This window comes from Ursus americanus, chromosome 36 (assembly GCF_024610735.1).
Source record: "Ursus americanus isolate L20-20 chromosome 36, mUrsAme1.1.p, whole genome shotgun sequence".
NCBI lineage: Eukaryota > Metazoa > Chordata > Mammalia > Carnivora > Ursidae > Ursus > Ursus americanus.
Window position 1 is genome coordinate 2,622,744 of NC_142162.1, and position 13,342 is coordinate 2,636,085.

At 35.3% G+C, this 13,342-nt stretch overlaps 1 non-coding gene across 1 annotated transcript; it reads right to left on the minus strand.

Annotated features, from left to right (window-relative positions):
* Positions 1 to 9,605: 9,605 nt before the first annotated feature.
* Positions 9,606 to 9,707, minus strand: LOC123801878 (U6 spliceosomal RNA). Its single transcript, XR_006782353.1, has one exon. It is a non-coding gene; the product is annotated as a U6 spliceosomal RNA (small nuclear RNA).
* Between the last annotated feature and the right edge of the window lie 3,635 nt (positions 9,708 to 13,342).

The following is a 13,342-nucleotide window of genomic DNA, read 5'->3' on the forward strand; positions in this document are numbered from 1 at the left end:
CAACATAGTGAATGGGAAAAATATTTGCAAATTATATATCTGATAAGGAGCTAATATCCAAAATGTATAAAGAACTCTTACAACTCCATAGCAAACAAACAAAACAAATAATTCATTTACAAACTGGCAGAAGATCTGAGTAGATATTTTTCTAAGGAAAATATACAGACAGCCAACAAGTACATGAAAATATGCTCTACATCATTAATCATTGAAACCACAATGACATATCATCTTATCCCTGTTAGAATGGATATATCAAAAAGACTAAATAACAAGTGTTGGCAAGGATGTGGAGAAAAGGGAACCCTTGTGTACTACTGGTGGGATTGTAAATTGGTACAGTCACTATGAAAAACAGTATGGAGGTTCCTCAAAGATTAAAAGTACAACTATAATAGGATTCAGGAATTCCACTTCTCGGTATTTATCCAGGAAAATAAATACACTAACTTGAAAATATATATGCACCCCCATGTTCACTGTGGCAGTATTTACAGTAGCCAAGATATGGAAACAACCTAAGTATCCATCAGTGGATAAATTAATAAAGAAATTGTGGTATTTATACACAATGGAATATTATTCAGCCATAAAAGTATGAAATCTTGCCATTTGTGACAGCATGGATGGACCTTGAGGGCATCAGACAGAGATAGATAAATACCGTGTGATCTCTCTTATATATGGAATCTCTCTCTCTCCATACATATACATATATATATATATATCTGAATTACATATATAATAACTAAAGATATATACATATATCAAATATTATATACATAAAACACTATATGCACCCCCTATGATAGTGTGTGTGTGTGTGTGTGTGTGTGTGTGTGTGTGTACACTCATAGATACAGAGCTGTCGTTGTCCCAGAGTGGCAGTTGCCCCAGGCAGAGGGTAGAGGGTAGAAGAAAAGGGTGAACTGCTTTTGTTTAGTTTAAGTTAAAAAGAGAGAGAGAGAGAGAGAGAGAGAGAGAGAGAGAGAACTTGAAGCAGAGCAGCTGTGTAAAGAGGGGGCACTTAACAGCACCTGTGACTTCTGGAGGAGGGATGAAATCAGCCTAAGGGAGCCTCTCAGAGGGAGTCAGGAGAATACTCTGATGTCACTATTTTCCCTTTGAGAACCTGCTCACTTTCCCTCTGTTCAAACCCAACTTTAAGTCAGAGGGCAGCGGAGCCACTGATAAATTTCTGACAGGTCAGACTCCGAGGGCATAAAGCAGGGTGGACTGGCTTTGGAGGTATATATGGAGGATAGCAAACAAACATCCATGGGGTTGGCACAGAACCTGTGGATGTTGGTTTCTGTGTTTCTTTCTGGTATGTGTGTGTGTGTGTGTGTGTGTGTGTGTGTGTGCAGCATACAAGATGCCAGGCCTTAGAGAATTGTTTTTGTTGATTCATTCCAAGCAGGCAAGTAGCAATGAGCTGTAGATTGCCCCAGCAAGGCCCTAACCAAAAATGGTACTAGGGCTGCTCTGGATCCAAAATCTCAAGTCATCATTTTTGCTATTTTGCCATTTGTGATTCAGTAGGGTAAGTGGCTCTCACTGGGTGAAATGAACACTAGATATGAATGTTCCCTCAAGGAACCACCCACAGTAAGTAGCTGATGGAAAGAATTGGTGTACTTTCCGAGTGGGCTCTCCTGTGTCTGTTGTCTATTTCACAGAGGCCTCTGCCCAGTGATGTGCTGGAACCAGTTTGTACGGACAAGAGCCAACTGCCTGCATCGCTTCCCAACTTCAGTTCAGTGACACCATGTTGGTAGCCTGAAATTGGCCATGTATGAGAATTGATACCATAGAAATCAGCAAACTCTACAATCATTTGCTTCGCCCAGAGAGTTTGTTTTTACACTTTGAGCAGCACACCACTGCCTCTGCATATAGAAATTCCCTAAGTAAGTTACCAGGGTTCTAGGAGGCAGACTTTCTCCAAAGTCTCAATGTGAGGATTTACCCTCCTTGGGTAATTTCAAATTTCCAGTTTCCTTAAAATTTACCAATTTTTGAATTTTCCTCCCCTAACCATGGAATTGCTAGTCTTCCAGGGTGTCAGGGAATTTATAGCTTTCATATTAGCGTGTAAAAATTCTGAGTCTGTATCTGCTCTTTTTTGTGTCATTTTGGCTTACTCTTCACAACTGTTTACCTATTTTATTGCATCTATAGCAACCAGCTGAGTTACTCTGAGTCAATCAGGATGGGGATTTTTATTAGTTTTATTAAGTTTTTAATTTTATTCCAGTATTGTTGACATGCAGTGTCATATTAGTTTCACGTGTGCAGTATACTGATGCAACAATTGTATACATTACTCAGTGCTCACCATACGTGTACTTTTAATCTTCTTCACCTATTTTGTCTATCTCCTACCCATCTCTGCTCTGGCAACCACCAGTTTGTTCTCTTTAGTTAGAAGTCTGTTTCTCGGTTTGTCTCTCTCATTTCTTTCTTTGTTCATTTGTTTTGTTTCTTAAATTCCATATATGAGTGAAATCATATGATATTTGTCTTTCTCTATTTTATTTCACTTAGCATTATACTCTCTAGCTCTATCCATGTTGTTGCAAATGGCCAGCTTTCATTCCTTTTCATGGCTGAATAATATTTCATTCCATATATACTCCATGTATATACACCACATCTTCTTTATGCATTCATCTATTGATGGACACTTGGGCTACTTCCCTGATTTGGCTATTGTAAATAATGCGGCAGTAAACACAGGGATGCATATATCCTTTCAAATTACTTTTTTTGTATTCTTTAGGTAAATACCCAGTAGTGTGACGACTGGATTGTAGGGTAGTTCTATTTCTAATTTCTTGAGGAACCTCCATACTGTTTTCCACAGTGGCTGCACCAGTTTGCATTCCCACCAACAGAGCATGAGGGTTAGGATGAGTTTTTTTGTTTGCTTTCACTATATTTTCCTGCAAACTTTCAGTATTTTGGACTGAAAAATGATGGACTGTGATGTATAGGACACTGTGCTGGCTGCTGACAGGCACTGAGAGAGAACTGGGGTTTGGCATAACCTGAGGTGTGTAGGAAGACATTTGTACTTATAACCTTCCTTCTTTTGGATAATTTTTACTTTTAGGTAGGGGAGGTGTCCCTCTAGTGCCATGGATGTTCAGGGCATATTGTTTTCAGATGTGAAATCAGGGATGGAAGGGCATTAGAACTTAGACATGCCCCAGAGAGCATATGAACACTGATCAGAGGCATAATTTATTTGCTCTGTTTGCCCTTTCAGATCCCTTCTCCTCTCTTTTCTATACTGAAATGAGCCCTGGGAGGCAGACCTTTGTGGATTATATACCAAGGCTCCTAAACCCTGACTGGGTTTACTCAATGGGGGGGCACCAACAGGAGATGAGAGGAAGCAGAAGAGATAAGTCAGTTCACCAAAGACTGCTCCCCTGATGATAGCTATGGCTTTCTCCAATTTCCATAAAACCCTCCCTCCCCTACCGCTCTGTCTCTTCATGTTAGAAGTGGTAACAGCTCCATTCTGTTAGAAGTGTAACAGGCCCTGGGTACATCACTAACCCCTGTTCATTTCCTTAACTTATATTCATCCTCTTATGAAAAAAAAAATCCTTATTTATCACTCTTCAATGACCTCATTTCACTAGACTGTCTATCTCTTGTCAGGACCCTGACAAATACATTACTATAACGATGTTTTAAATATGGATTTTGAATGAAGAGAAAATGAGGAGAGGTTTCTTTTCATTGCTGGTGCAACTTTCTTACGTACCCAGCCCCAAACGGAACTTCAGCACTTTGTTGATTCCCAGACTTCTGGTTGGGGGTGGGGGTGGCAGGGAGTGTCTCAATCTTCCAAGGAGTAATATCACTCTTTCTGGCCTCAGCAAATTATTCTAATTTCTCATTTTCCATTTTTTTTAATTGCAAAGGACACTTGGCTTGTGACTTTCTTTCTCTTCTTATTGCATCCCATCTCATGCCCATTCTCTTTTTTTTAGTCTTTAAACACAACAATTAATCCTCAAACCCCATTAATGAGTACAGCAATTTCTTCTAGGCCAGGAGTATTTCTGCAATTGCAAATAATCATGTGAGTGTACTAGATTTATTAAAGTGTTTGGAAATATCACTATGCCTGTAAATGTCTCTCGTATTTCCAGAATACAGAAATGCTACCAGCAAATCTGGCAGGGAACAGTCTATTACCAATCCAAACACTAGCACTTTCACATCTGTTATGCTTAAAATTTTTAAACTAATGTATTCATTCCAGAAACAGCAGAACAAAAAGATATCCAGCTAGGAGATCTATTTTCATATCAATATTTAAAATGCTTTCAATATTTACCATTTCACACTCACTAAATCTCCCATGACTTTTTGCTTTCAGGAAATCCATCAATTACAAACCAAAGCGAACATCTAAAAGGACCTGTAAAATGCAATATATATTGGCAGGCAGGGAGTCCAAAGCTCACTAGAGAATGCAATTAGCAAAATTCCTCCAAATTCACGAAAATGAATAAATCGTGTCACCATCCTGAAAATCCATAATTATTATTACTCCAAAGAGAGAGTCAATTAGAATCTAATTTCAAAATCTTGCCTCCAGGGAAAACTATTCTATAAAGTGATAAACATGAATAGAAAATTCACACTAAAAAAAACCAGATAAAAACCAAATAATTATACATATTGAGAATACTAACTTTACTAATAAAATATAGAAAATAAAAGTGGGTTTTTTTCTTTCAAATTGCAAAAATACTTTAAAAAATAATACTGATGACTGCTGTGGGAAAATAATACTGTATTACAGTTTAGAAGCATGATCTTTGAAATCACATTGCCTGAATGTGAGTCCCTACTTCAGTTTTAATTGTGTATCTTCGGACATTTAACTTAACTCGTTTGTGCCTCAGTTTTTTAATCTGTAAAATGGGGATAATTATAATATGCCTTATAGAGATATTGAAAATATTCAAAAATACAGCATCTGTAAAGTAAAACAGGACCTGCCACATGGTAAGGGCCTAGTAATTATCAGCAATTATTATTACAGCTATGATGAATGATGATGACCCCTCGTAAGGGCATTGAATTGGGTGTTGAACACTTCCCTACACAGTAATGAGATGATATATTGGCATAAACTTCCTAGAGAGAAGTTTACCTGTATAGCATATACAGCTATAAAAAGTTAGTTTTCTTTAATACAGTAAAATCATCTCTAAGCATTTATCCGAAGGAAATTATCAAAGAGGCAAGGATTTCTTTCCAAGGATGTTCATTTTAGCACTATTTATAGATAACCATTAGAAATGATGTCTAAAAATGGCAATATAATAATCATTCAGTGGAATATTATATAATAAATAATACTTTTAAATATTACATGATATGTGAAAAAGCAGAATATAAAAAGCTCATGTGGTTGGACTCTGTTTACTTTAAACTGTAACTTATTAATTACATATGCACAAAATTATATAGATAATAAAAATTTCATTTATATATGAAAATTTAAAAACTCATCAAACTTGTTGACTTCAAATGGCATTAGTACAGGTGATTTTGTTGACTATATATTTGTGCTTGCTAAGGTTTTTATTGGTGAGAATTAGTTTCAAAAAAAAAAAGCTGCTGAAGTCTCCTTAAGTGCTTTATATGTGATTAACAGATGTTCAAGCTAGAACAGTCTCTGGTAGTCTCCTACTCATCTTCCTTTTCCTGACAGCTGCATGCTCAATTAGATGCATTTACAACTTCCTGCACAATTGATAACCTTTTGTCATAAATGTGACTTTAATTATCTGGTCAGCAACCTTGACACCAATTTAGTAGCCAAACATAAACATAACTCATCCCCATGTTCAAGCTACTTAATAACTAACATTTACCCATAATTTGTTGAGGATATACTATATGCCAGAAATTGTTAATTATTTTGCATGCATTATTTACTTTAATCTTTACAATTATCTTGGGAGTTAGGAACCATATTCTTCTCATATGGAAGAAGAGGGATTCAAGTTTCAAGAGTAGAATTTAACGCCAAATCTGTCTGACTCAGTGACTGCACTTTAATTCTTGTATATACTGCCTCTCAAAAAGTGCCTTATGTATACCTGGCTTCTTTGCTGTCATTATTGGGAAGAAAAACAAAATCTATTCTAAAGTGTAAGCTAAGATTTATTGATGTCTGGAAAGTTAGAATAAAGTAACTTGGAATTTAACAACTCTGGCTAATATATAAACTCGACACCACTAAAATGAAGATAAGTTGTAGACATTTTACTTAAGACAATAAATTTACAAAAAAAAAAAACCTTAAAGTATTGATTAATCAAATATAGGAAATGTCTGACCAATCACAGTATTATTTTTTACAAGAAAAAAATTTTAAAAAGAATATGTTTCATATGAAGAGATTAATTTCTTAACAATGGAAATGTTTCTTGTTTTGTTTTGTTTTCAAGGTGATGATTTTGGTGGATGGAGGGATTTCTTCTCCTTATTTTATGATAATGCTTCTCTATTCTCTATGATACTTTCTAGTTATTTTCAGGCCATTTCTAATGCGGGTCCTGGTTACCTAACTGGACAATTAAGGCAGGAGAAATGACACATTTTTCATATATAAATACTGAACTAAAGTAGAAATTTTCTGTTCCTGGCTCTACCACTAATTTCCTATAATTGCCCACCCAGAGAGCATAAGGATTAGATACCACTTCCTCATTTGCGTAAAAAAGGAGTACTTTATAATCTCAAACATGCCTTTTAACTATCTCATTCTATGATTCCGGGTAGGCCTAGAACATTGTTAGGTATACAGTATAAATATTTGTAGAATGAGTACCTATCTTTCCGTTATTCCTAATCCTATCTATTCTTCAAAGCCTAGCTGAAACCTCACTTCCTTCATGAAGGCTCCCTTGAGTACTCAAACTTCCTGAACTCAAAATAGCCAGTACGGTAATTACATGTCATCTTTAAAGACTGCTTAATAATTTCACAGAAGAAAGTCCTTGTTTTAAAATAAGTTGTAAATCAGCTTGACAGAGACAGGTTTTTGACCTATAATTTTAAACATTCCTTGGGTTCAATCACAGCACTGGCCTCGCAATGGATGCTTAGCAAATTCTTGTTAAATGCAGAGTAAGTTTGAATCAGCAACTAAATTCCTAATTTTCAATGTCAGGACATCCTTTTATCAGAGTGGGCTTCTGCAGACTGCAGTCCAGGTCTTCTCTATGCCTGATGCAGTCTGAGCATCATCGTCGTCATCATCACAACCGTCATCATTATCTTTATGATCAAAAAGCATTTCTTCAATCCTTCTGGAATGAATGGCAGCAGCTCAAGAACTATCTTCAGTTGGAGGAGAAACAGCTGGCTATCATTCCCTATATAATAACTTTTCATATTTTCAGAGCCTAACATCATTAGCTTTAAAAGAGCCTCAAATATTGGATAAGGTTGGTTGCTACAAAAGAAGGAATAAGAGGAATGGCAGAGAACGTGTTATGGAAGGGGAGGGACTGTGTGTATTATCAGCTTGCTACTCATCTCCTCACTCAGTATAATGCAGCAGGCAAGTGCAGGAGAAGATGAGCTGTCAGTCTCTTGGTGCACATCATTTGTCATGGGTCCTCTTATGTCTGCAAAGGCAGGGACATCCCTGTTATCATGAAGAGCTTGTCATGGGACCAGTAGTATGTATGTACACTGAGTTCACTTTTGTTCTTGTCACTTAATGTAGTTGAGAATGGTCGTATTGCAGGATTGCAATTTTGCCAATGTTCTTGGCAGTTGAAATTAAAATCAAACCCCCAAATATAGATTTAAAGAAGATAGATGGTTTTTCTCATTCTCTAAAGATGTAGGGGATAAATTTAAAACATTCTTTTGGCAAGTCATAGTTTACAATTAAAAACCCACCTAATATCCTTAGTATAGCCCCAGAACAGGACTAAGTTTTGATTAATTAGATAAAGAATTAGAGACCACCCTGAAAAATACACCTGTGTTTTCCATATTGAACTCCATGCTTCTAGGATTCATTATTTTGTGTCATTACTCACACATCTATTCAAGAAGGGGTAGTTGTTTCTGGAAGATGGCACTGGAAAAGTGAAGGTCAGTTTGAATGAAAATCCAAATTTGGTTACCATCTTCCTCTGAATAGAAGTGAAACCACATACCTGAGCTTTCAAAATTGCCAGACTTTATTCTAGTGTTTTTGGCCAAAGTCTGAGTTACATATTTCTTGACTGAATTTTATTTTTTGTTCTTCCTAGATCTCCTTTTCATTTGATTCAAGAGCATATATATTTCTATCTTTGCAATCTTTCTTGATTTTCGCTTTTTAGCCCAAGGAATTCAATTAAATTCATCTGGCAGATGGAAAGCTCAGGCCCATAAGGGCAGTAACAAATACTAAAAATAATGAGAAGGATATAAAAATATCCTGATTTCAGGTCAGGGGGATTTAATAGTACTCAGAGGTTTTAATAAATTAATTATTTTTTTTCTTAGTTGTCTTTCCTCTTCTTTTTCTAATTCCCTTTGCTCAGGCACTGAAATGCTAGAATGCATGAAGCTAAAGCAAATAGCCTTCGTCTAATAACTGCTCACCGCTCCTGCAGTCAGAATTGGTCTACCTGAGGCCAATGGTCATGAGGGCCAGATTTTCTGGGAAAATTCTAACTTCAAAGGGGTTCTATTGTCTTTCATAAACCTATAAATGCAATTTACAGCATATAGCATGTAACCTGATTCAGGGATTGGAAGACTAAGGTTACTCTTCATGGTGAATATTAGTCAACTGATTAGTCAATATGTATATTTGTGTGTGTGTATATGTATGTTTAAAAAATATATATATTATACATATTTTTAAAATATTATACATATTTAAGAAATATACTTATTTATACATATTTAAAATGTGTATATATGTAATATGTATATATGTATATTTAAAATAAACTATATGTGTGTGCAAATATACAAACATACAGATGATTCTCATTCTCATTAGTTCCATTCTATTGAGTTGTTGCAGACACTGAGTTAGCAAACACTGAATCATTGCTCCCAGGGGAAATACAGAGGTAGGTTCCTGCAAGCCTCTTGTCACAACAGTCTTGTCAACTGATCAATACAAAGCCCTGTTTTATGCGTATTTCTGTTTAAAGATACCTTATTTAATATATGTTGTCAAAACATTAACATTAAACTCAAGACCAGCAACACTATAACTCATGTTTGAATGAAGCTTATCTAACACATGTATTTCTCTGTCAGGCACATCATAGCCTCCAGCACTCAGTAACACTAGACAGCAAGCATTTCAGCACTACACTTGGGGGTCATTTTAAACAGCAAAATCAACAAAAAGCACAAAAATTCAAAAAAGATGACACTTAATGGACCATGAAAAAGATACTTGTTTACAATATGAGAAGTGAAACAAAAAGACAGAGTGTGGCCTTGTCTGACTTCAGCTGGAAGGCATCAGGTTACTCAAATTTTCCTTTATCCTTTGTGTTGTCTGCAAATGATCATGAAAACCCTGCAAATATTTTCTTTTTATGGAACACTTCATGAATTCGTGTGTCATCCTGTGCAGGGGCAGGCTAATCTCTGTATCATTCCAAAATTAGTATATGTGCTGCCGAAGCAAGCATAAAACCCACAAGCATTGGCTTTATGGTTGCAACTACATTCTAGCAAGTAGGCAAATTTACAATATAGAATCCACAAAAAATGAGAATCGATTGTGCATGTGTATACTTTCTTATCTAATTGCAGAGGAGAAATTTACAAAAACTGAAATCTAAAAAGACTAAATTGGCAAGATTAGCAGTTTCTTGGGCAATCCTAAAATGACTGAGATTCAGCCTGACCATTTACCTTCTATGTCTCTATTTACCATTACTGTATAAATGTACTGATCCTTAGAGGTGCAAAATTGAGACTTTCAGTTCCCAAAAAGAAAAACTTCTAATCTTCCCACGAGATTTATTGTTCACTCATTAACGTTATATTCTAGCCTTGTGAATCCCCAAGAAAGAGAGATTTGATGGTCTCCACATACCCCACCTTTCTTGCTTCTGTGATTTCTGGACCCCTAATACACTCTCTACCATATTACATGTTGGAGAAGTACCACTGTTACATGTACCACATTGCTTATACTTATGAACTTTCATTTAAAAAGAGGAAACAACATTCAAGTTAAAAGCCAGTCAACAACAGATGGTGTTGGTGTTAACTTATATGGCAGTTAGGTCTAACCAAGAAGTGGAATTTGAGGAGAAATTTTCAGAACTTAATACGCATATCAATAGAATAGCTTCTACACTTGTATATGTACCCGTCTCCTCCATTTGGCTGTAATTTTAAGAGCAGCAGTGGTGTTTTATTAATTTTTGTAGGTTTCATGTATATCTCAATGTCTGATACTGAACAGATGGATCTCAACAAAATATAATTTGTACTGAAATAAGGTATCATCACTGATTTCAAGAAGCTTGCATTTTACTAATTTTTATTCTTTTTGTTTTTCAATTGAGAAAATTTTCTATCCTCTGGATAGTTTTAGCTTGACCAATTTGAAAGGCTAGAAAGTTGATTCTGGTTTTTCCAACTTGTTTCTTTAAATTTTCTTCTTATTAAAACAGAATACTATATTTATTGTAAGAAAATTAGAAGATAAACAAACATGAAGAAAATGAAACTCACCAATCATTTTTCTTCTTGGTTATAATAACTCTTAACATTTCAGTATATATATATTTTTTCACTGATCATATTTAGAGTAAAATCTACTCCTTCTCCATCCTCTACTCTACACTGGGCACTGGAGAGTCTGTTACTTTAGGGACTGTGGCATATTCCCCTGGGTTGTAACATGGTTTAAAGCATTTCCTGCTATGATTTCTATTGAAATATGTTCTGAACAGTGTTCTTTAATAGGCACAAGATCTACATAAGAAGGCAAAAATAAATATGCAGGTAATAGGAGACAGCCAAAGCCTACAAAAGCAATTTTATTAACATTTCAAGTAAAACTTGCAGAAGGCTTGATCAGAGGAATTTCCTGTCCCTGGAAAGGAAGGGATGATTTCTCAACTTTACATTTGAGATACTATCTAACTAACTCCTGATATCTGGTGTCATACTTTCAAGGCCAGGCTTAATGTAGGTGCTAAGTTTAATAATTCATCAAATATTGTGATTTGTGTTCTCAATGCTACCCTATTGATTTCTTTCAAATGAAACCTATAAGGGAACTCAGATCATACTTGGAAAGGATAATTTCACTGGCAATAAAAATGATTTGACCAATTATATAATTAAAATAATGTCAATAACAACACCTAGCAGAACAGATAAACCCTGAAATTCAGGCAGGAAATAAGTGATCTTAATCAAGGCAACTATTTGGTCCTCCTTGAAATCTACAGATACATAAGTAGAAATGACAATTCTGCCTGACACAACTATAGTCAGTATAAACTTCTAGTAGAGACTTCATGATAGTTTTTAAACATCTTTGTGGAGGTATCGATAGTTAATAAACTGAACACACGTCAAGTGTATACTTTGATAACTTTTTACATATGCATACACCTGTGAAGCCATCACCATAGTCAAGATAACAAATATATCCCCAATTACTTTCTAATGCCCTCTGTGATGCCTCTCTCCCCTGGCTTCATTCCCACGTTCATCTTGAGGCAAATACTAATATGCTTTCTTTCACTACAGAGAATTTGAAAATCCTAGAATTCATACAAATGGGACCATACAGTCAGCATTTTCCCCCTCTGGCTTCTTCATTCAGAATATTTACAAATACATGCATGTGTTTGCATGTAGCAATAGCTTATTCCTTTATAATCAAAGATATTCCATTTTAGGAACATACCACAATTTGCTTATCCATTCACATGATGATGGCCATTTGGGTTCTTTTAATTTTTGGCTATTACAAATAAAGCTGCTATGAAAATTTGAGTCCCAGTCATTTGTGGACATATGCTTTCATTTCTTTTGGGGAAATAGGAGCGGAATGAGTAGGTCATATAATAGAAGTATATTTAGCTTTTTAAAGGCTGCTGAACTGTTTCTAAAGTGATTGTACCATTTCGCATTCCCATCAGTGTATAAGAGATACAGTTATATGAGACATCTTTTCCAGTACTTAATCTGATGGCTTTTTAAAAAAATTTTAGACAGTCTAATAATATGTGTTGGTATCAAATTGTGGTCTTAATTTGTATTCCTCTCAGGACTAATTATTGTGAATCTTTTCATGTACTTATTTGCAATCTCTATATCTCCTTTTCTGAAGCATCTTTTATATTTTTGTCCAGTTTATTGTATTATTGCAATATATTTTTGTGTAATCTTATTATTGAGTTTTGAGAGTTAACTTGTGGATATATATTACCTACACGTCCTTCATCAGATGAGTGATAGGAAAATATTTTCTCCTAGTCTATGATTTGTGTTTTCATTCTCTTCCTTTCAAAGAGTGTAAGTTCTTAATTTTGATGAAGTCTAATTTATTAAATTTGTTATAGGCTGGGATGCCTGGGTGGCCCACTAGGTTAAGCGTCTGCCTTTGGCGCAGGTCATGACCCCAGTGTCCTGGGATCAAGTCCCATATCCGGCTCCTTGTTCAGCGGGGAGCCTGCTTCTCCCTCTGTCTGCCTCTCCCCCTGCCTGTGCTCTCTTTCTCTTGCTCTCTCTCTGACAAGGAAACAAACAAAATCTTTAAAAAAAAATAAATTTGTTATAGGCTGCTTTTGGTATTGTATGTAAGAAATCTTTGCCTAATACAAGGTCACAAAGATCTCCTATGTTTTACCTCTACATGTTTTATAGTTTCGCTTTTATATTTACGTCTGCGATCCATTTTTAGCTAATTTTTGTATATGGTGTAAAATATGGATTCAAGTTAAATATTCTGTATTTGGACATCTAATTGATTTTCCATGGTAATTTATTGAAATGACTATTCTTTCTCCATTGAATTGACTTTGAGTCCTTGTGGAAATTTACTTCAATATATACACACAATTTCTGGATTTTCTATTCCATTACATTGCTCTGTTTGTCTATCTTTATGCAGTATCATATTGTCTTGATACTACAGCTATATAAAAGTAGTGGAAGTGCTCCAAATTTGTTCTTATTTTTAAAGTTGTCAGTTTCTATAAAGTACCTGGTAGGATTTTGATTTCATTTCATCAACTCTATGTATCAATGTGGAAGAAGTGACACACTACCAACATTAAGACTTCCAACAATT